Raw genomic sequence first — 24,458 nt, forward strand, 5'->3', positions numbered from 1 at the left:
ACTGCATTGTCTTCCCTTACCAAAGGGAAAACTCCAGGTCCCGATGGCTTTCCGGTTGAATTTTATTTACACTTTTCTGATCTGCTTTTACCCAAACTTCTTTCTCTCTTTCAGTCTTTTTGCTCTACTGGTCTTGCCCAAGGTTCCTTTCAGGAGGCCACTATCTGTCTTATCCCTAAGGAAGGTCGCGATCCGAAATTCTGTAAAAATTACCGCCCTATCTCTTTGATTAATGTTGATTATAAACTATATGCTAAACTGTTAGCCATACGTCTTGATCCCTTCATGTCATCCCTCATTGGGAAGGAACAATGTGGATTTGTTAAAGGTCATCTCACGTCGGATAATTCCAGATTGTTCCTCAATGTTTTAAATAAAGCCTCTTCTCTTTCTATCCCTCTAGCAGCTATCTCTGTAGATGCTGAAAAAGCCTTCGATAGAGTTGATTGGTCTTTTCTACTTGCTTCCCTAAAATGGCATGGTTTTGGTCCCAAATTTATTTCGTTTATTTCTTTAATTTATTCTACTCCCAAAGCTTCAGTCCTGGTAAATGGTCAGCTTACTTCATCTTTCACACTTCAACGTGGGGTTCGTCAAGGATGCCCTCTTTCCCCACTCCTATTTATTTTAGTTCTTGAACCCTTTTTGTCCTCTATTCGCAACAATTCTTTGATTTCTGGTTTTCCATACGGAGAGCATCAATTAAAATTATCTGCTTATGCTGATGATATTCTTTTATTTATTTCTGATCCAGTTTCTTCTGTCCCCTCTTTGTTAGCTGAGTTTGAGAAGTTTTCTCTTGTTTCTGGATATAAAATCAATTCTGACAAGACCAAAATTCTTCTCTTGACTAAATATTGTCTCCCACACTTCTTTACCTCTACAGGCTTCGCTTGGAATAGTAATAAGATAAAGTATCTTGGAATACTTTTTACTAACTCTATCTCCTCCTCCATTAAACTTAATATGAAAGCAGTTAGCTCTAGAATTGAGCGATTGCTCTCCTCTTGGAATCCTCTCTTTCATTCCTGGTGGGGTCGTCTTGACTCTGTCAAGATGATGATCGCACCCATTCTGATTTATTTACTCTCTATGCTTCCTGTCCACATCCCAGCCACTTACTTTCATCGCATAGACTCTATTATATCCCAATTTTTGTTGAAACACAAGAAACCTCGTATATCTTTAGCGACTCTTCGCAAACCTAAAGCAAATGGAGGAATTAATTTTCCAAACTTTCAGCTTTATCACAAATCCTTCTCTCTTCGTCAGGCTTCCCGATGGCTAGCGTCAGAGTTATCCCCTTTTTCTCCTCTTTGGTTTCATGTTGAACGTTCTTTATTACTACCCTTCTCATTTCAAGATGTTCTTCGCTTTACTTCTAAGTCTCCTTATACGATCCCTCCTCTGTTCAAATATACTTCTTCTCTTTTGAAGCCTTTACTTTCCTCACTGATCATTTCTCGTGAGTCTTTTCTACTTTAACCTATTTGGTACCACTCGCTTATCCTTTTGCATAATAGACCCATTTCCTGGTCCTCTTGGAGATCGAAAGGTATTATTTGGGTTCATCATCTCTTTGATGGCTCTTCACCTTGCTCCTTTCCTCAATTTCAATCACAGTTTCACTGCCCTCGTTCATTTGCTCAGAAATATTATATTCTTATGGAAACTGTCCTTGATCGCTATTATTCTCTACCTTCTTCAGAAATAACTCCCCCTTCTTCCCCTCTTCTTTCCATACTCTCCACTGTTCCTAAAGCTTCTCTTATCTATCGTTATTTCTCTGCTCCTAACCCTGACCGCCCCAAATCTAAGTTAGAATTATCCTGGGAAAAGGAGTTGGCTTGTTCCTGGTCTATCTCTCTCTGGGATAAATTATGGATTAAAACTTTGAAGACCTCTCGCTCTGCATCCCTTACTCAGTCCATCTGTTTCTTCTATCACAGACTTTATCTTTCTCCTCTTTCCCTGTCTCGTTTTCTTTCTTCTTCCTCCTCTAATTGCTGGACATGCAATACCCCTGAAGCTGATCTCTTTCACCTCTTCTTCCTTTGTCCCTCTGTTCAAGTTTTCTGGAAACAAGTTTGGTCTCGCACCTCACAAATTTTTACACTCTCTGTTCCCTACTCCGATTCCCTTATCTTTCTAGGAAGTCTTTCAGACTCTTTGGATCTTCCTCCACACTCATTGGGTCTCCTTGATCTCATGCTAGCTCACGCCTTTCAACACATTGCCTCCAACTGGAAGTCCCTTACAAATCTTTCCATTCGAGGTTGGTGGAATCTCCTCTGTAACTCCCACAGACTTGATATTGCCTTTGCCTCCTCTTGTAAACCTCCTCGCAATGTTGAGCTTTATTGGTTACCCCTTACTTTATATTTAGATCAGTCTGTCAACAAAGCATATACTCCACTTTCCTCTGACAATTTTAATCCCCCTTGAACATATGTGCTTCTGCCTGCAGTTTTGTTCTCTACATTTCACAGTTTTGGTTTTTTACGTATGATTATAACTATACTTCTGCTTTTACTTATTGTGCACTTGTATATGATTGCTGTTAACCTGATTTTTTTTTTATTCCCTCTCCTCCCTCCCTTCTTCCCTCCCCCCCCTTAAAAATTAGAAAATGCTTGGATTTTCTTTGTGTCACCAGTAGTTTAATATTCATTGTCATTTCCTATTTTCTCATACTCATTTTGTTCCTACTGATGTCACCTTGCTGTTTTTTATATCCTGTTGATTCAATAAAGCTTTCAAACTTAAAAAAAAAAAAAATGTAATGCTAACCCGATGCTAAACTTTTGTGAATCTGAGCGTGAAACTTGTACTAGGCATCAAGTAATAACTCCATATCTGCATTAGTGATCGATGAAAAGTGACCCATGTCCAGTGGTAGTTGGCACAGGTAAGAGCGGTGAGGCGGGCAGGGTTGGGGGGAAGTCAACAGACGACACGATAGGTACATTTATATAAAAAAATACATAACACCACTTACCTTGCGCTTGCAAGTGGTTTAATGTATTTTTTAAATTTAATTTTACATATTCCGTGGTCTGTAGACTTCCCCCCGCCCCGCCCCGCCCCGTACCCCCCACCGCCCCACCCCACTTACCTGTGCCAACCTCCACTGCCCATTTCACTAGCAAAAGAGCATCTTCTCTCTGCACGTGCCCTCCCAGATCATGGGCCTCATTTATGAGAAATGACGCATCGCTGCGTGAAAGCAGCGATGCGTCACTTCTTAGTGCGCACTCCTTGCGACATTGCTGATGCGTCATATTTAATGTATGACACATCATGTCGCAAGGAGTTACAGATACGTCAGTATTTCTGACGTATTGTTGAAAATTAGTACGGTTTGGTGAACATTATCTGCGCCATCTTGCCTCATCCCCTGATGCCACACTTTTGTCGTGCGCACCCGCCATTTTAAGATGCCCTGATCAGAGCGAACCCTTTTGCATGCCGCTGGCCCCTGATATAGCCCTTCGCCCTCACTAAGCCTGCACGCTGACCAACCCCCTGCTTGCACCTGCCTTGAACCATAAACCCCTCTTCGGCGCTGCTCTGCCCCAGGCCCTCATCCTGTTCCCAGCGCGACACCTCCCTTCTTCCCTTTCACGATCCCCGGCCCTTAGATGCAAACCCCTTTTTTTCCCCCGTGTGCCCGTTTGTCTTCCCCGTTCCCAGGCCGACACCCAGCTCTGCCGATACCATTCCTTGCCCCTCCCCGTACAATAGAAAGCTTCCCCCACCAAAGGATCCCCGGGTTGATCAAAGTCCCCACTCCATGAGATCCGATCAAACCCCCCACATTCCGTGAATCGGCGGAATATCCAGCTGCGCGATACTCATCACCTGTTGTGACTAGGGTGGGGACTTCAACTGTAAATGTGTGTGGGAACGGGCCCAAAGGGGAGTTCCGGGAACGTCTTTTCCATACATCAAAGCTTTAACATGAATGTGTAATCTGCAATAAAGTCATAAAACAGTGTATAAGAGGCCAGGCCTCAGAAATGTAGCTAGAGCACCTCAGAACGATACCTTCTGCCCGTTTTATTGTGTTCTCCTCCGGAGAGAATAAAAAAACCTTGTTTCCTGCTTTCCAGTCTCCAGCGCCTGCCTCTTCATTGATTAAATAACTAGAGGGTCACAGAGGCAATACCGCCGGGCAAATACCGATTGTCCCCGACCCGTCTCAGGTTTAACAATTGGCGTCCCAAGCGTGGGGCCCATCAGCGACTCGTGGATCCAGTGGGAGAGGTCCCGACGACAGAGTGAACGACTGCAACGATCGGGAGAGCTCTTGCCCAATAGACCCTCGTCTGGCAGCCGATCATCCGAACTTCACTAGTTCCGAGCAGACCTCTCTCGAGTGATCTACGGTCCTGACTGGGAACCATTAGGAGTGCCGTGAGAAATACGAGAAAAAGAGGACGAACGGGCGCTGGATTCGGAAGACAAGAAACTGTCCACATGGTCCGGGTAAGGTCGTGTAATCACGACAAGTTGCGAAATGATTGCTTGATTGTTTGATTGCTTGATTATTTATAAAATACTAATATTACTCTTTGTTTGACCTATTTGGAGATTCACTGTCTGCACACGGAGAAACAGTAGGCTCCTTCTCTTTTGCAAACGGTGAAGGATAGGTAACGTAACCGTCGCGCCTATCTTTCTCCCCCACTGACTCTATTATTTCTTAACGGTTTTTGGGAGACTCCCCACTCCCTCACTGATTAACTGGGTTCTTTAACCCCGAACTACTGTTCACAGATTGTCTTCTGGAGATTCTCTGTCTGCAAACCGGAAACAACAGCTTCCTCTTTGCGGTTAGTGAAAGGGTAGAGGACGCAGACTTTTGCGCCCTACTTACTCTCCCCATTGTCCTTTTTCTATCCTATTTATTTATTTATTAATTGCTTGATTGTTCCGCGCTCTTGGTTACTCTTTTTATTTTTGTTCATGAGGTATTCACTGCCTGCAAACAACGTAGAATAGGAATATTCTGTCTAGTCTTTGCACCTAGTGATAAGATAGGCACTGCTGACTTATTAGTCCCTCGTTACGAGCCGTCATGTCTGTCTTCTCCCCATTGATTGATAATTGGTTCAGCCCGGACCGTGTATTAGAGGTGGACCATATAGCTCCACTAGAAGGCACCCCTAATAAGGACATGTTCATAAACTATGGATTAGTTACCATAGCCTATAATAAATTGTGGCACAGGTATACCAAAGAAAGTCAAGACAAACAGTGGCCACTGGCAGGATCCTTTGACCTTGATAAAATAGAAACGTTAGAAATAGCCCTTCGAAATAATAAGACAACGCCTATTATGCTCGACAGTCTCGGTATGTGGCGCAGAGAGGCTATGCAACGACAGAGAAAAGACGAGGACAAACCAAGTAGAGAAATATACCGACAGGACAACCCCAGGACACCGCTACCCACAAGTTATCCCCCGACACTACGCAAAAGACGACCAGACTTAGGGCCAGACCAATGCGCTTTTTGTAGATATGTCGGACACTGGAAAGCCCAATGCCCGACTCTACTGAGCGTGAGTAAAGGCAAAGGGCCGACAGGAACGACAGATCGGCAGTATGAGAAAAAGCGCGAGACAAAGAAGAACCCGACTTACATAGACAGACCAGATAGAACCACCACGTTTGATTATGCCCGATGGCACAGATTTCGCCAGGACAATTTCAGCGGCATGCTCAAGTTCTCCTAGGTCGGGCAACGACAAGACGGGAACCCAGCCACGCTTTAAGATTCACAAACGGAAAGAGATAATTATGACCAATAACTGTTTGATATTCGTCTTGGGTCTTTGTATGTCGTACTTGTACTGTCCCCCCCCCCCCGTCTGAGTTTGTGTGTATGTAATGTACGAATCTGCGTCATCCCTCTACATGTGTTTCCGTATTACTCAACCTCTGTCAAGCAGAAACTTAGCATAAAAGCAACCTGGAAAGAAAGAAATGGTACAACAAAATCCGTAGACCATTGATGAACTTGAACTTTTAATTTAACACAGCAAACAAGAAATAATAACGGTAAACTGTAGAAAATGAAAGTCAAACAGAACATTCGCCCCCCCCCATTCTGGAACCTTCCAAAGTAGGGCAGGGTTACGGCTACGCCCAACCAGCGGCAACCCATATAAGGCGGGCCCCGCTGCCAACTCTTGGTCAGGAAATCTTAACATATGGGGAAGCCGGAGGAGAGGCAGGGGCCAGTGGAGTCCAGCCGCAACGGCCCTAGGTAGTTGCAGGCAATCCCGCCACATGCCTCCTCGGCTCAGCCGCAACGGGCCTGGATAGACTTAAGTAGTCCCGCCACATGTCCAGAGAAGAGCGAGGCACCTCTTCCTTTTCTCCTCCGCAACAGCCGCAGCTGCTCTGGGCGGCGGATGCCCTGTCCATACCCCTGCAGGAATACGTCCAGGTCGGGCCGGGAGGGAGAGGCGACGCGGACGAGCCTCTCCCACCTCCACCGATAGGAGGCTTCCCAGCCCCGGCCCAACGCCAAACTCCTCCAGCCAAGCGGCGACGCCAATACTTGCGCAGCACCGAATGTACAATGGTGCCCATATTTTCGGAGCACCGAATATGCAATGGCTGCACCGATACTTGTGCAGCACCGAATGTGCACCGCAGGTGGCCATACTCCCACAGCGCTGAGCACAAGACTTGGGGAACACCGGATGTGGAGAGACCTTCATGCGGGGCGATGAAAAAGAGCAGCATGGAGTGCACCGGGAGAAGGAGACAGCGCGAACGAGTCTCCCTCGCCCCCAGGTGGGGGCATCACAGCTGCACCCCAGCCGAACGTCCCGCTTTCACAAAACAGAGCCCTTTTTCTTTCACTCCGAAGGGCCTCTTCCACTCTTATAGACTTGGCGAAGGGTGACTGCGGCAGGACCTCAAAATGGCGTCTGGGCCTGCTGGAAGGCGGGTCTCGGCCGCTAGAGTAACTTTGAACAGCAATGTAACTCGGTCGCTCGCCCACCGGAGCACGAGCCCCCCATCTCCGACAGCATCTCCACAGCCTTGAAGATTCTACAAAAGTCCCCGGCGGAACCTTCGGCCTCTGCAGGTTTCCGGTAAGGGACGGCTGCCTTGACCGCCAACGAAATAACCATGACATTGCCACTCCTTCTGTTAGCATGAATTCTAGAACTGCCGAAAAGGACTCTGGTCCAAACTGCCAGTAATGGGAAACATTTCCCCCTGATGCTACTTCCGGACTGAGCCGGCCCCGCCCAAAATGGCGCCGGTATCAAGAGGGACTTGCGAACACCTCGTGGTGTTCCTTCGCACTAATATAAACTTGATGTTCTGAGACTTTATATGATCCTTTGTACACTTGGCTAGAAAAGACAAGGAGAGCTCACTCGACGAACAGTATGAAAGGATCCCGTTAAAAATGTTGATTACAAATGTACAATGTATTATATTTTTATAGCTGGTGTATAACCTCACCTACGACGCACACATACAGTATGCATATAGGAAATCTGATTGCAACTATTATGATTATGCTTCTAAAATTATGAAATAAATGCCCCCGAACCCCCAGCCAATTAATAGACGTTTTAGTTTCCTGCAAATGAATGAATAAAACTTTCCAATGTATTTATTTCCGCAAGACGACACTCCCACTGTACGCGCTTTAACCATTGCCATGTCCGACCAAATACGACTGCACCCTCATCATCCACGTACTGAAATGATTCCGAGAAATAAAGGTTTTCGAAACTATGGACGGGTATTGCATGCTTTATTTTAAAAAAATGTGGGATCGGTGGGAAAGTTCTTTTCTGTGCACCCTACTCTGCTCTCTCTTTAAGGTTGAAAGAAGATGGTTGCCCAGCCCTGGAGGACGGATCGGATCGACAACACGACACTCTGCCTTCAAAGTACGCGACTGACTCATGAACTCTCGCGTGGAGGAAGACCTTGACTTCCAAGGATGGGTAAAACGAACGGTGTAAATGAGGGAATGTAAAAGGAGGGTGAAATGAAATGATGTAAACGTTATAAAGTACAACGTTCCAAGGTATCAGGGAACGGAACTGACCCAAGAACCGAAGAACCTTAGAACGCCACAGCGTTGAAGGAGGTTTAAGGATCCCGATAGTGAGATACGTCCTTTGACTAGATACCTCGCACTAGGCACCTCTGGTTTCCTTTTCACGTTCCCCGCACACGACCTATATGGACACACTGCCCCCCCCCCCCCCCCCCCCGACTCCAGAAACCATATCCCCGGGGACTCTGCCCCGAGGAGGGAAGACGAGTAAGAGGTGAGTAAAGGACTCTTGAATACATGTATTTAAATATGCGCGAATGCTGTTCCCTCCCCTCCCCCCTTTTTTTTTTCCTCCCTCTGCAGGTTACATCAGAAATTACAGCCGAGGTGTGGCGAAGATCTGAAGCCTTGCCATGTCTAATACACGAAGCAGACTAGCGCCGCAAGGTGGTGCCTAAGCACGCCTGCAAACTACTCACGTATCGAACAAACCCGAAAAATTAGCACGACCTGATAAAAAGTGATCACCCTTAAACCAGACCGGACGAATGAACCCATGTCACGTATGATGCGAAACTATGAGAGAATGTGTATGTGTGACCGAGGCGCTGACCCAACTGGTCGAAGGACCGAGAATGCGAGAAAATGCGACAAAATGGTACCTCCTCTCTTCTTTCCTTTTCTCAAGGCACGTCCCCTCTACCCTGTCTAATACTCAAACTGCATGATTACAAGATCCTAACGCAGACCCGTGAATGTCCCTTACTGTGTAATGCACTAAATAGCCTTTCTTGAATACACTGCCACCCTCTCTGTTGCACGTGTACTATTTAGCCTGCCGTTGCACTCTCTCTCTCTCTCTCTCTCTCTCTCTCTCTCTCTCTCTCTCTCTCTCTCTCTCTCCTTCTATTTTTGCACTCCCACTCTTCCGAGCGATTAGCCCCGAAATTGGCAGACTGCCACCCCTAGCGCACCACCTAATTGGCTTCAAATACCGTCAGTATTTGCACAAAAACTTGTCTTTAATACAATCACCCTGAGACCGTGTCATTACCTCTCCTTTTCCGCTAGAAGTCAATGAACCGAGGTTGGGCCGGAAGGGAAAGGACAGGTAAGACGACAGAGGTTCCCTAATCTGGCCCGTAATAAGGGAACTACATGTCAACGGCTCCTATGGTATAAAACAAGGACCTCAGAATACGCGACCCTCCCCGCCCCGAATTGTCGCAATACCCAAGCAGGAAAAATGATCACCCCTGTTACATCCCCTGTATCAGCCGCTCCAAACTGGAGTTATGAAACTACCCCTCATTCCCGGTTGTGAGGAATGGGTCGATTTACGCCCTTACCACAAGTTTCTATGTCCCTAGTTGTCTCCCATAAAACCCCTGTCTTTTCTGATTAAGTACTCAGGCCGTAGGAAGCTACGTAGGAACCAGAATGATGTTTTACAAGGTTAAAAGACTAGACCAAAGTGAAGAAGTCGTTGAAATGAACCAGGACGCATTGATAAAAAGAACTGTTTAGCCTATGTTCGTCCCTCAGCAAAATATCTGTTTAGTACCATGTCGATAGCACACAGTACCCTTGGTAAATATAAAGCCCTAGAGAACGGCATAACTTTGTCAAGCCCGTCTTACGAAGGTGGGTCTCCATCAGATAAACTGTCGAAACTGTAATAAATAATTATGAAGGAAAGCCATAATACCTCCAACAGGCCCGTCATCGGTCATTTATATGTTAGTTGTGAACCCTAAAATAACGGACGTTTTCATTTCTATCTGAAGCTGGGAGGGAAATAGACTTTTGTGACTTCCTTCCTCTGCAAATTCTCTAAAGACTGTCTTTTCAAACTCGTTTAAGGGTACGGCTGTCAGGAGAGAGAAGGACCGGATGTGGGAGCACGAGGCCTGACTGCAGACTATGGAACACCTACGACATGGGCCAAGGCGAGACTGCGACAGAACAGAGCTACAGGACGAGGCACTACCTCCAGCAAAGTGAGAAGAAAGGGCTAAACTGATGCCCCCGCTCTATGTTCGAATGTGTGCCGAAAGGTCCCCGCTCTCCAGACTCGGTCATGAGCCCGCCCATCTGAAGTCTCTCGTTCCCCCTAGTTTGTTCCTAATTTGGCCTTGCTCCATCCCCCTTTTTCTCCGACCTACCCTATGGACTGTTTTGTACGCTCTTCTTCCATCTGAACTTTCTGACAATCACCTCAGAGGACACAGGGCGAAAAGGACCTTTCCAACCAGAAACGCGAGGAAAGGGTCGTGCCCTGCAACGCAGAACTTAGAATAGAGCTGGACTTGTAGCTCCACCGCCGGTGCTCCACAGCGCCAACGAAAGACAACAAAGAATAATGAGAACTCGTTAACTTCGAACATTTGACATCCTCAATCACCGTTTCTGCTATGCCTCATTTCTCTCCCAGCCGCCATTGTATTGATCATGCTCCAATCCGAATCTGATATATGTAATAACCTACCAGTTCACGTTATGAAATGTACTTGCTGCTCTCGCTACAGAATCGTTTTTTGTATTACATTTCTATGACTTTCCTGCTAAAACAAATTGATCAAAGTTTATCAAATAGGTCCACCTCCTAAAACTAGAAATGTTAAAATGTATTGTTTACAACTCTTTTCATCTAGGGTTCCTACCGTTTTCTTTCTCATGCCCACCACAATAGAACCGAGTAGAAAATGAACCAGCAAGATGTCTTGAATATGTTAAAGGGAGGACTGTTGAAAATTAGTACGGTTTGGTGAACATTATCTGCGCCATCTTGCCTCATCCCCTGATGCCACACTTTTGTCGTGCGCACCCGCCATTTTAAGATGCCCTGATCAGAGCGAACCCTTTTGCATGCCGCTGGCCCCTGATATAGCCCTTCGCCCTCACTAAGCCTGCACGCTGACCAACCCCCTGCTTGCACCTGCCTTGAACCATAAACCCCTCTTCGGCGCTACTCTGCCCCAGGCCCTCATCCTGTTCCCAGCGCGACACCTCCCTTCTTCCCTTTCACGATCCCCGGCCCTTAGATGCAAACCCCTTTTTTTCCCCCGTGTGCCCGTTTGTCTTCCCCGTTCCCAGGCCGACACCCAGCTCTGCCGATACCATTCCTTGCCCCTCCCCGTACAATAGAAAGCTTCCCCCACCAAAGGATCCCCGGGTTGATCAAAGTCCCCACTCCATGAGATCCGATCAAACCCCCCACATTCCGTGAATCGGCGGAATATCCAGCTGCGCGATACTCATCACCTGTTGTGACTAGGGTGGGGACTTCAACTGTAAATGTGTGTGGGAACGGGCCCAAAGGGGAGTTCCGGGAACGTCTTTTCCATACATCAAAGCTTTAACATGAATGTGTAATCTGCAATAAAGTCATAAAACAGTGTATAAGAGGCCAGGCCTCAGAAATGTAGCTAGAGCACCTCAGAACGATACCTTCTGCCCGTTTTGTTGTGTTCTCCTCCGGAGAGAATAAAAAAACCTTGTTTCCTGCTTTCCAGTCTCCAGCGCCTGCCTCTTCATTGATTAAATAACTAGAGGGTCACAGAGGCAATACCGCCGGGCAAATACCGATTGTCCCCGACCCGTCTCAGGTTTAACAGTATCTGTAAGCGCAAAAGTGACGCATTGCTGGAGAGTGTCACAAAAGTGACGCAACTCCAGCAATGCGTCCTTTCACATGGGGAAAGCCCCATGTGAAAGGGCTTGCGTCAGTGTTACGGCTGCTGTGAGGCAGGCGCAAGATTTTGACGTAACAGCGTCCTAAAAGCGACGCAGTGAAATCTCATAGATTTCACTGCGTCACTATTACGAGGCTTTTTGCGGGGAACGCCCCGCCCCCTCTGCATACATTATACCTGACGCAGGTATAATGTTGCGCAGGGGTTTACAAAGTGATGCATCTGCTTAGATGCGTCACTTTGTAAATAGTGCGCAACAGGAGGCATGTTTTACGCCACTGATGCGTCACAAAATGTGATGCATCGGAAGCGCAAAACTGACGCAAGGCCTCATAAATGAGGCCCCATGGGCCTTATTTATGAAGGCCTTGCGCCACCGGTGCGTCACTTTAAAATTGGGAAAAAGTGACGCACTGGTGGCGCAAGGCCTTCATAAATAAGGCCCCATGTTTTTAAGTAATAAAGCGCAACATTTTTGTGTCTAGCTATAACTTTATCCGTTGTCTGTGGGCTCAGCTGGAAAGTGGCAATTGTCACTCAATGAATGATGCAGCACGGCTCACCAAATGCTATGCAGATGTGCGGTATAACCTACTTTTTATTATTCATAAGGATGTTTTTATTCTGCATGATCGTCCCAATATTTAAACTAATCAGGCAACAGCTGCCAGGATGTCGGCTCGTGAGGGATGGGCTCTGTGCTGACATCTGCAACCCTCGGCCTCGCGCTGCACGTGAGGCGCCGGCAGCGGGGTTTTATCATTTATTTTAGGTTGTCAGACGCACACACGTGGGGAGCGGCGGTGCAGACAGAATAAGCCCATTTCTCACTTCAGGTGCCCTGCTTAGCACGCAGCTGCCCGTGTTACTGTCAGCTCGTCCCGTGGCATTGATGTCATGAGGGCAGTTACTATGGACACGCAAGACTGGATCATGATTACGTGCGGTTTTACGATCATTAACTTATTAATATCTATTAGGATTGTGTTTGTATTAGATGTCAAGATACTCTTCTGATGTTTTATCATAGCGCCCCGTGAACACGAGCAAGCAGCACGGTGTCCTTCGGCTGCCATCGAACATAAGGTGCTTGGATGACTGTCCATTATCTATAGGCCAAGTAGTAGGCCTGGGTAAAATTTAAATTATACTGATGTACTCCACATGATTATCGTTTTTTCACATTACTCTTCTTATGCAAACTTCACAAAATGATGCTACTGCACAATATTTCATAATTACACCGCCATTTTATAGCGCATGGTGCTGGTGCAACGTGAACAGCCAGGATGCAGGCGCTTTTTATTCAAAGCACCTGTGCTTTTCGTGCAATTATTTTAGCGCCAAATGTGTCCTGATTTCAAGAATGACCGCGAGGATGCAATTTGTGCTAGAATATAGAGCCAAATGTCAGATTTACAGCCAAAATGTAGCATTATCCATCGAACAGAAGACCACGGCAGCAGTGACATGCCCCTTTCTGCAAGTACAGAGGCACCCTGCTGGTTCTCAGAGCCTGTGCAAAAATAGTGCACAGGGAGGAACTGCTGGGCCCTCTTCCTTCCTTCTAGCTTGGGGTCGTGACATTGAAGTCTAGGATGTCCGAGGTGGAGGCAAAAAGCTGAAGACAAGTGCAGAGGGAAGAAGGGGTAGTGTAAGGGAAGGACACAGAGAAGAGCAGAGGTAGAAAGAGATACAGACAACGAGGCATACTTTCCAACCCCAACCAATGCAACAACCTGAGGATGAGAGGCTGCAAGGGCTGCAGATACTGACTGACTGTATGCTGTGCACATAAAAACTCTATGCATGCTGATAGTGGCTGTCCCCAGGCCTAACAACTGGTCAACACCTCAAACCCTGGAGCAGGGCAAACACTGGCCCTCTTTTATGATGCCTCAGCAGCAAGGAGGCCTCATGCCTGCCTCATGAAGGAAAATCTTTACAGAAGAAGTAGCGGGTGACTGACATAGGTCTCTGCATTTTAGCATAATTTCTAAGTGACCCAGACTTTGACATTTATGTACATTGGATGTAGGGTGTCTCTATTTTGGTATCTGCTGATTTATTTGTTAACATAGATTAATACATGCTTTTATAAACACAATTAGTGTAAGAAATAAAACGTCCCACTTTCCATACGACAAAATTTAAACCTGATTTCTCTAAACTAAATACAATGATTGAACATCCTCATATGTAAATGTGGTAACGTTTTTAGAGGATGGAATAAACCCCCCATATGAATACCTATATGTACATAGAAACAGCAATTTTACATGGTCTGATGTGCACATGTATCTCGTGGTAAAGTATGCAAATATTGTTTTCTCAAATAACTGTAATCAACTTATACATGCCTATATACATGACACTTCGTGCAGTTTTACTGGCAGGCATAGACTCCTCTAAATATGAACCTATAAGTACATAGAAACACCAGTATTGACATGCTCTGATACATTCATGATTCTTGTGGTGCAATGTATGTTTTTCCCTTAAATAAATGTATAAGTTTACAACAGGAGTAAATGATACTTGTATAATGACAACCTCACATCCATACCGTGAGAAGCATAGTATGCCATGTCTGATGTTGTGGTACACTGTTGTATTGTGAATATAGTTGCCATGTGGGGTAGAGCCAGCTCTTGACTACTCTTCTGAGATTGAGAAGATTGTCAGTGGAGTTTATGTATGTAGGTGGCGAATTCTATAGTGTGGCTGCTTGAACAGAAAAAGATGTTCCACCTATGTGTTTTTTTCATGTATGTAGGAATTTGAGGTGGAGAGGCATTCTCTAGCGTAGGTTCCTTTGTTGTGCATAATTCCTGATCTTCTTCCTGGTGAACAGTGGTCCTTTGCCATATTTTGTTTTATGTGTGACAAAGGCGGCTGGCATCTATGGAGTGGGGGGGCAAGTGCGCAAATACAATAAAAAAATAAAAATAAACGCTTACCGAACTCGACAGGACCTCCTTGCTCCAGATTTCCTCATCACAACTGCAGCCCGACCACCTGGAAACTCCCTTGACCAATCCTGGCACTGCTCACAAGCATGAGAGTAGTGCCCTGATTGGAAGAAGTAGCCTCACTCGGCACTCCAGAGCGCCCTGGAGGCCTGCACTTGCTCTAACAAAACCAATGATCAGATCTGGTAATGATTTCATGTATCTGTTGAAAAGCTTGAGTAAGATGATTGAGCCTCGAGGGACTCTTGCTTTAATGCTATATGGAGGAGTATTAAAACCTTTCTTCTATTGCGTAGGTACGATGACATCGAAGAGAGAGCTGTATCATTATCCACTATTTCAAAAGCTGCTGAAAGGTCCAAAAGAAGAAGGGCAGCAACCCCAGCAGGTCTATTCTGTTTTTATGGTAATACCAGATAGAGATGCCAAATTTACTGGTTTTAATCCAGTTTGGAAGTTAAACAGTAGGGAATTGTCTTCAATGAATTGTAGCATGTGGGTGAAGGCTGCTCTGTCTATCATTATGGTCCTTACTTTGTCGGCTGCTACCATCGTCCGAAAGACTGGTTAGACGCGTGGCTGTCACCACGAGGAATACGATATGTGAACATGACACAACTTATCTCGGATGACTAACACATGGATCTGTAGCTAATTTTGACTTACGTTTGTAGAAGAACCTGTGATATTATTGTATGGACCTCACAAAACTCGTACAGAAGAAACAGATAAACATCAAGATTTTGATGAGAAAAAACAAACCAAATTATCCAAAGCTTTCAACAAACTCTGATTTTTAGGAAGAGCTGCTTGATAAGAGTAGGATAGCTAAAGACTCATTAGATACCCCCAGTTGATCCACGAGTTTTAGCTGGAAATGTAGGTGGTCCCGAAGAAGGTGGTTGCTTTATATATGTCCCAGCGAAGCGTACGTAGACTGGAGTGAACAGGATCCCAACCAGGGCCGGACTGAGGACCAAAACCGGCCCTGGCAAAGTGTTCAGCCGGCCCCCTGGGGGTGCGACGAGCTCTTTGCCGGGGCTGCAAAAACGGCCCGTAACAAAAACGGCCCCAAGGGCCCAAAACGGACCCCCACCCTTGCGGCGCACCGGGAGATTGCCCGGTGCCCGCAACGGCCAGTCCGGGCCTGATCCCAACCCACAACACAACAACGGCTGAAAAACGAGTATATTTCCCGTTGTTGATGGATAGTGACTGTAAAGAGTGGTTGGGTCAGTATGAATGTGGTAAGTGAATGTATGAATGTGTACGGATGCAAAGAGAGAGTGGTGTTTGTAATACAAGGCGGAATGTTTAATGATTGTAAGAATGGTAAGAGGTATTAACTTTTGACACACGGGTTCTTGATGCCATTGTTTAATGTGAAATGAAGAGAAATAATCAAAGAACCATCTGTCTGTTTTGATGAAATTGTCTTGTGTTGTAAAGATTGCATGCATTTATAGCATGTTTTATGTATAATTTAATTGAAATTTGTAGTATGTATAAAGAAAGAAAAATTAAGTAAATCTCACCAATGACGCTCAACATACTGTGATTCTGGGCAAATCACTTAATTTCCCGGTGCCTAACAAAAAATTAATGTATCCTTGTGTAACGAAACTGGTGCTCATGTAAAGCGCTCTGATACCTGATGTCTCTGGTCTAGTTTGCGCTATAAAAACTCAAAAAAAAAAGAAGAGTAAAGAAAATAGTTTGTTAAAACAAGTGCTTTCTATGACCAGCAGGATACATTATACAAGGTCAGATGTGTGTTGTTTTTAAAGGCACTGGCAGATGCCGTGATTTGCCGAGAATCACAGGATGTTGAGCAGATGCCGGGACTCGAACCTGGTTCTTAAGTTCCAAAGTTAGCAGTTCCGATCCTTCGGTCACGCACATCTCCTGCCTTGAACTAATTTGGGTCGTTAGTTTTCTTTGAAATGACTACCTTCCTTCTCCTACCTTTTTTTGTTGCAGTTTTTATATGGCGTGAACTCGACCTGAAGGTATTGGAGCACTTTACGTGAGAACCAGCTACATTACACAAGGACGCAAGATTAAGTGATTTGGCCAGAATCCCAGGATGATGAGCCGACGCCGAGACTCCATCCTGTGCTCCACCATCGACAGCTCTGGCCTTTAGGCCACATCCTATCCCCTGAGATACTTTGAGTGTATCATTCATTATCAAAGGCGAACTAGTCAGTTGATGCTTAAAATAAAAGCAGCACTTATTATCCACATAAATGATGCTCAGTGTGCCGACATAGGAAGGATGAAAATGTGATTCGACCCCGTCGAACTTATGGTCGTCATGAGGCTGAAGTCAAATGCCTATTACCGGCCTTCCACAGTCACAGCAATATTACATGCAATAGCTGTGTTGTGTGTTTGTTTCTCTGTGTCTTTTGGGCTTTGTCTTCCCTTTAAAGTATTTTTTCCACTTTAGGGGGTCCTGGGGCGCGTGGTGTTGGAAGCGTGCCACAGAAAATGCTGTACGGAAAATCAATACGTGCATACATTGTAAACAATCGAGCAATGCTTGTTAGCACAGTGTTCATTTGACAGGAACATAAGACAGTGGTATTATTTTTGCAGGGGTGAAAAGTGTTGTTTTCATATATTCTAGCAGAGAGCAGTGCTTGCAAAAATATGGACCATGCATATATATCTCATTGTGGTATGTGGGTCCTCTCAGCCGAACATGGCTTCTTCTAAACAATGTACAGACCCTGGGCTGGACTAAAGGAAGCCTTGAAAGCTGTGTACATACCAGGCCCACCCACCGCAGAGCGAGCGAGCACGACTCTTTCCTGGAAGTGTTTGTTACCCCTCCCCCAAGTTTAAAAAAAAAGTAACACCTGTTCTATTTAGAGTTTAGTACTGTCAAGTCTGTGTTGGTGCTATATAAAAACCGAATATTATCATTAGTATGATGTCAGAAAACACAAGTGCGTGTTACCTTATGATGTCATTAGCGTTAGCAAGTCAAGCATTCCAGTGCCCGCACATACCTTCCGAGAGCCTCTCAGTGGCAGGAACTGATCCTCATGCCGACTTCTGCCCCATACACCACCCACAACCTCTTCATGTAAAGCCCCACCCAGCTCTTCCTCCCAGTGACAAGGGAGGCTGCAGTCAGGGCAGTGGAAGTATACAGAACAGCGGCCATGCCACCCTTGTTACCAACACACGCCCCTTTGATCTAAGCCAGAAGCTGCCAAAGCCCGTGGGCCTGCCTTCCCTGTAGTCCTGTGCCCACAGAAGGTGCCGCGCATACCCTGCCCCTCTGGTTACGGGGTCCGGTGCCGGCCAGGGCACATGTCCTAAAAAATAAAAAAAATTCCCCCGTGCCTAAAAAACAAAAAAATAACGCGATCTGAAGAACTGCCCTGAGGCAGCCCATGCGTCACGTAGTGTGCATGAATTCTTAAACTTATTGAAAGCAAATTTTGCACTGCTGCTTCTACACATCATTCCCTCAGAAATTATTTATACTGCCACTGCACGCAGATATACCAGCCGCGACCATCCTTATTAAGTGCACACTACAAAAACAAGCAGCTTTCGTGATCGCTATTGTAAAAAAAAAAAAAACAGCGAGTGGTGCGCGCGCCCCACTGCGAGGCATATGTTTTCAATTATCGCGCCGTGTCTGGGCACGATATTTGAAGACCTATGGGCTTTGGTGCATGTAACAGACACCAATAGGCCATAGGTGGAGCTACGCGACCGCCTATGGCCTATTGTTCAAAAACAGCACGCACGCAAAGCCCATCCAAAATGGACCATAGGAAATGAACACGCACGAGCGTGTGGAATTTCCAGGTCCATTTTGAAAACTCCTACAAAACGGCTCGCCTGCGCGAGCACTGCTGCGCAGTGCATCACGAGGGCTCGCCCTAAAAAAAGACTAAGGGCCAGATGTAGGTAAAATCAAATTTGCGAATCCTTAATAGCTAATTTTATCGATTAGCTATTAAGGACTCGCAAAATTGAATATAGGTAGGAATCGCTAAAATATTAGCAAATTCTTAATATTCCTTAATAGCGAATGGCAAATTGAGATTCGCTAATAAGGAATACCTACCCATTCATTCCTATGGGCTAGGAGGCCCATAGGAGTGAATGGGACGATGTTCACTATTTGCGATTCGCTATTAAAGAATCGCAAATAGTGGGCGCTATTTCAAGGGTGCCAGGTTGTCAAATGGACACCCTGTTACACCCCTGAAATGTGCATGTGTGCACATGTGGCGCACATACATGCCCTAAGGGCATGAATGTGTGCCACATGGCACTCTAAAAAAAGCAAAAAAGTGTTTTTTTAAAGGAATTCGCTAATTACCACCAACTTGAAGTTGGACGTAATTAGCGATTCCTTGAGGCTAAAGTGCACTTTCTTTTGTGCTACTTACATTGCATTTAAGGAATCGCAATTTGCAATTCCTTAAATGCAATAGCAAAATAAAGAATCGCTATTTTGTGATTCCTTATTTTGCCAGTAGGTTTCAACTCACCTACATTGCTCGCAGCCAAATAGCAAAGCCTGAAATTCTGCGATTTTCAGCATTAGCGCTCGCTATTTGGCCACCTACATCTGGCCCTAAAAGTATTATCTCAGTGCAGAATTCACAAAGGGCAAGCTACAGGAGCTATTTGTACCGCCATATGAAGTAATACAGGTTGTATTGGATGGTGCAGCACCATATATTGTCTTCTTTGTTCCCCTTTGTCCCAGACCTTAAACAATGCATTTTTATGGGGTACCTTTTTCTCATATAGGGATTTTCTTTAAGTTAGCCCAGGAATGATCTGTTTGCTAATGGTCTGCAGTTGTTGAGGTCTTAATTGTCCAGGTTCGGCTTTTTAATAACTGGCATATATAGACCTTTTTTGTCATTCTTGTGCACAAATTCCTGTTGTTAAAGAGTTGTTGGTGAGAACTCTGACTGGGATGGCCGATAAAGTTGATAAAAGAATGTTTTTGAAGATTTGGGGTGGGCAATGGTCAGAGGGGCAGCAGCTAGTTTGCTTGCTTTGACAAGATCCATAAATTCAGTGAGTGATAGTTCGTTGAAGGAGAGTAGAGGTTGTGTTTGCCATTTTCTGGAGGGTTTTGTTGCAATCAGGTTGGGGCTGTTGGTTAAGTAAGAATTCAACCTGTTGCTTTCATCGTATAATGATTTGCCAGTTTGTCACAAAATTCTTAACAAATGGGATGGACAGCATTTGGGCATTTTAGCTTACGGAATTCTGTGAGTTTTTTATAGAATAGTTTATTGGTGCACTTTGCAGTGTGGATTTGGTTAGAATTGTATAGTTTTTTTATTGTTGACTTTTATATTCTTTTATGTATGTGTAGACATATCTTGTTTTGAGGGATGTCTGTTTTGAGCCAGTTGCGCTGAAGCTTAGCAATTTGTTTTTTTATCTTGTTTTCTTCTCTTATACTTTGATGTTTTCAGAGGAATTAACAGATCAAAATCTTTCTAAGAATGTTTGTACAGAATTGATTGTGACCAGATCTGTGTTGGAGGCAAGCATGTTTTCTAGTTCCTCCAAATTTAGCTACAGTTAGTGTGTAGAAGGCATGTGTGAGCTCATGTTTAGATTTTGGTCAAGGGTGATCCACAGAGATTTCGCGGAATCAGCCAGAGTCAGTTTGCAATTAAAAGCGTTGATGGTATTAAGCCACTCTTTGAACTGGGGGATTTGTCCATTGGTCACAGGAGAAGGATTTCTATAATATCTTAGTTGAGTTTCAGGTGGTTGTGTGACAGCCAGTTTGGACTTTTATGAGACTGGTATGTAGCCGGCGTAAGTCCTCTAGTGAGGATATTTCCAAGTAAAATTTGGTGTCATTCGCATAAAGGTGGTAGGGGATATTTGCTTGTTTGAGTATGATGGTGAGTAGTTCCATGTAGATACTGAAGATTGTAGGTCAGAGGACTGAGCCTTGGGGGACACCCCTGGTTATGGCAGAAGTATCTGAGGTCAAGTTGGGAGCAGTTATGCAGATATGAGAAGGACCATTTCAAAACCAAACCATCTGCTCCGATCTGCTTTTAGAGGTATTCCAAAAGTAACTTGTGATCGACCGTGTCAAAGGCCACTGATAAGACTAGGAGGAAGAGCAGGCAGCATCTATCTGCATCTAGAGAACTGTGTATATAATCTGCTGTATTCAGTATGGCTGTTTCCTTGCTGCATCCTTGTCTAAAACCAGTTTGGAGTGAGTCAAGATTGTTGGAGTCAGTGTGCCAGTTGAGAATAGGGAATAACGCATTTCTCAAGAATTGTTGCCAAGAAGGGAAAGTTGGAAATTACCTCAAAGTTGTTGAGGTCATCCAGGTCGGTGCCTGTAATCTTTTTAGCAGGGGGTGACTTCACCTAGTTTGAGGTAATCAAGCATAACCCCATTACTCAGGGAGCTGTTTATTATCTTACTCCAGAGAGTGCTTAAGGCATGGTTGAGACTTCACCAGGGAGGTCTGAATAGGGTCTGTTATGTGGAAGGAGGGCTTGGATTTTGCAATCATCTTAAAGATGAATGAGTTGAACATCTTCCAGCTCCTAGGACTTGTGGGTGACCCTGGGATTTGGTTGCACCCTGTAGACTCAGGGAGACTGATAACTGCTTGGGAGTTCGAAAAATGTGAATGGGGTGTTGATTCCCTTCGTTATGGGAGGAGAGTTATCAGTGGATTACCGAGTGTGGTCATCTAGGGAGAGCTGAACTTTGCGGTTTTATCATTGAAGAATTTTGCAAATTCACACAGCGTTCTTTGGAGACATAAGGATTGTTTTTGTTGGGTTAGAGGTTTGTTGTTTGATGATGCTAAAATGCTCTTTGAGGGCGTTTTTTTGCTTTAGCTAGCATGCTGCGGAAGAAGGTGGCTTTGTCTTTCATTATGTTATTTTTGTATTTTGTGCATTCCACTGAGTTGTTAAAGATGGGTTGTGGGCAGTTTTGTTCCCCAAATTCTTTCTGCTACTCTAAGTTGATTTCTTCCAGAGTTGAGGTCTTTGTTGAACCAGGATCTCAACAGAGTATCTCTAAACGTTTTTTGTTTCATAGGAGCTGCTTGGTAAAGGACGGCTTACATTGTTGAATTATAGATATAGCGAGTTGTACGTTCATCTGTTGAGAGGTTACCTCTTGGGGGGAGTAGTGACATCATTCTTTCTTCAAGATCAGCGAGGGGAATCTGGCTTATGTTTTAGGACCATTGGAAAGTTTTCTAAGTTCGAATTGGGGAATATACGCTTGGCTAATTTGCAGCAGAATGGTGTGGTGGTCCGACCAGTCAACTGGATGGATGTTATTGCTTCAATGTGGGCTATGGAGGCATCAAATGTTGCGCCTCTGTTGTGCTTTTGGGGTTTGCAGTGCTGGATAAGGTCTTTGCTGAGTAAGAGTTTATTTACGAGTAGATTGGTGAGTCTTTCTTGTCATTCTAATGTAGATTGAAGTCACATAGGATTATGTTATTGTCAATGGAGAGTGAGCAGTGCGTTATCTGTTCCGATGGGTGTTCACTGAAGATGAGTGCGTTGTCTGGTTGGTGGTAAAGGATGTGATTTTGTTTTTGTTTTATTGTTTGTCATCGTTTTCTTATTGCTGAGATATTCAAATGCGTGGTAGGTAAAAGTGTCTGTTTCTGCTATATTTCTAGTATTTTTGTGTATTGTGGTAAATAAATAATTAATTACCGGTTCTATTTTTGACTGGATACAATATAAACAGATAGCTCAATAAATAAGAGTCAAGATACGAGGTAGCTAGAGTGTACAGGCTTTAATCAGGCATAAAAGGACTGGGACAGGACAGCCTGCATGGGAATGGGATGGCAGGGCCCGGCAGCTGCCGGGGCAGGATCTGGGAATGGCTAGCAAACTTTTAATAACAGTGCACAATATTTATAGTTAAACAAATACATTGTATTCAATACAGTAGGTGTAGCAGTAGGCGGAGTTTGTAGCAGTCGCGAAAGATGAGGCATAAAGTGGGTGTAACAAGAGGTGTGTACAGGGCGTATACATAGACATGTGATGCAAACGTAACAGAATATGTCATAAGAGGGGCGGAAACATGGAGGGGGCTACCTGAGCAGCTGGGACCTCTAACCTAGTGGTGCGCGCAAACTGGCAATGACGTGTTACTAGGGAGAACTGGGGGGCTATGACTTCTGCGCTAGAAGAGGAGACGAAAGTCTGGAGTGTCAGAGCGACATGTACCTAAAGCCTATCTAGTATCTCGTGTTTAGAGAACATGTTGATAGAATCCAAAAGTTATCAGGGTAAAGGCTAACAGACATTAAGACTGGGGCATGCATAATTCTACATGTAGTGCGTGTGCGAGGAATATTCTATGAATATTAATACAGTATTTCTCTTACATGGAGACATAAAGGCTAGACCATGACGGAAACTATTGATGCGATTCAGTAGCTTAGGAATGCAGAGAAGGAGGGCTGGACTGATAACTAGAATCATAACATACTCTTGGCAGACTCGGAGGCAGGGCCAGGCCGAGCCGGGCACTGCGAGGCATGAAAGTAAGTGAAGGGTCAGGGATACAGGTGGGGGCTGTATCGCTCCTCGGAGAGGGTTAAGGAGACAGGAGCTGAATCTGAGTCCGGGCCCTTTTGAGGCCTAGAACCGGGGATAATTCAATGAATTAACGTGCACACTGAAAAACGTGGCAACGTAGCTTTACATAGGCCTAATATTCGTTGTTTTCACGAAGACTGGAAACTGGCATACTAGAGATGGACACAACTGTAATTGCGTCTTTAATCGATCAGAAGGGAATACATACATATCGATCATGCACATATAGCATAAGATGGGGAACACGTAGGCACATATAACAGGGCAAAATTTACTTTTCCACATTCCCTCCTTGTGCCCTACGTTTCCATCAGGAAACATCTATATTCATGATACCATCTATCATTTCATATAGCATCATTTGCTCATCTCGAATTGTCTTGGAACGGGACTTAGGACTAGGAATACAAGAGGTAGCACAAATGCCGCAAATCGCAGGGCCACATTGTATACAGAGGCAGCAACTGAAAATGATCATTACTGCAATACCTAGAAATGACAATACTTTCCATCCCCAGGCAGATATGATATCCCAGAGCCAACCGGACCATGTCCAGGTGCCTGGATTCTGGTGTAACTGATGGGCAATTTTATGAAGTCTGGTTATAGCTGAATAAACAGACGGCGCGTTATTAGGAATGAAAATGCAGCAACTAGATCCGATGACTCTACATGCTCCTCCTCTATCGGCCAGTATGACGTCAAGAACGAGACGATTTTGAAGCACGACAAATCTCATAGCAGATTGCTCTTCGGTTAAGTTACCTAGAGCAGAAGTAGTCTCATTCACTACTGCTTCAAGGGTTCTGGTTAGTCTACGTATTAACTTACTATTCTGGATAGGTCCTATAAAGAAGAAGAAACCTTTATTGAAATCTGTATATTGTTCTAGAGCAGTTTCAGTTTGATCGACAATTGGGGACTCGATCTCCCTTCTATGTCTGACGTGTACTAGATGTGTGTTTCTGTGATAATCAGATGGGGCTAGAAAAACTGGTGGCAGTAGGAAGGCAATGTAACATGTTCCATCCCAATCGAGGGGCAGACGAACATATGCGGTCTGACCACAAACAAAATAAGAATGACGTGAGGCTTTGAAAATAGATTTCCCACTGTCACTATACTCGAC

General features: G+C 44.9%; 1 long non-coding RNA gene across 3 annotated transcripts in view; it reads left to right on the forward strand.

The window, feature by feature from the left end:
* LOC144819540 (uncharacterized) overlaps positions 1 to 16,947 on the forward strand; it is a 162,327-nt gene extending 145,380 nt beyond the window's left edge. For all 3 annotated transcript variants that reach the window (XR_013607433.1, XR_013607435.1, XR_013607434.1), the window contains 2 exons: positions 15,007 to 15,116; positions 16,691 to 16,947. This is a non-coding gene — a long non-coding RNA (uncharacterized LOC144819540). The remainder of the gene's footprint in view (positions 1 to 15,006; positions 15,117 to 16,690) is intronic.
* Positions 16,948 to 24,458: the final 7,511 nt, after the last annotated feature.

Source organism: Lissotriton helveticus, chromosome 2_1 (assembly GCF_964261635.1).
Source record: "Lissotriton helveticus chromosome 2_1, aLisHel1.1, whole genome shotgun sequence".
NCBI classification, from domain to species: Eukaryota; Metazoa; Chordata; class Amphibia; order Caudata; family Salamandridae; genus Lissotriton; species Lissotriton helveticus.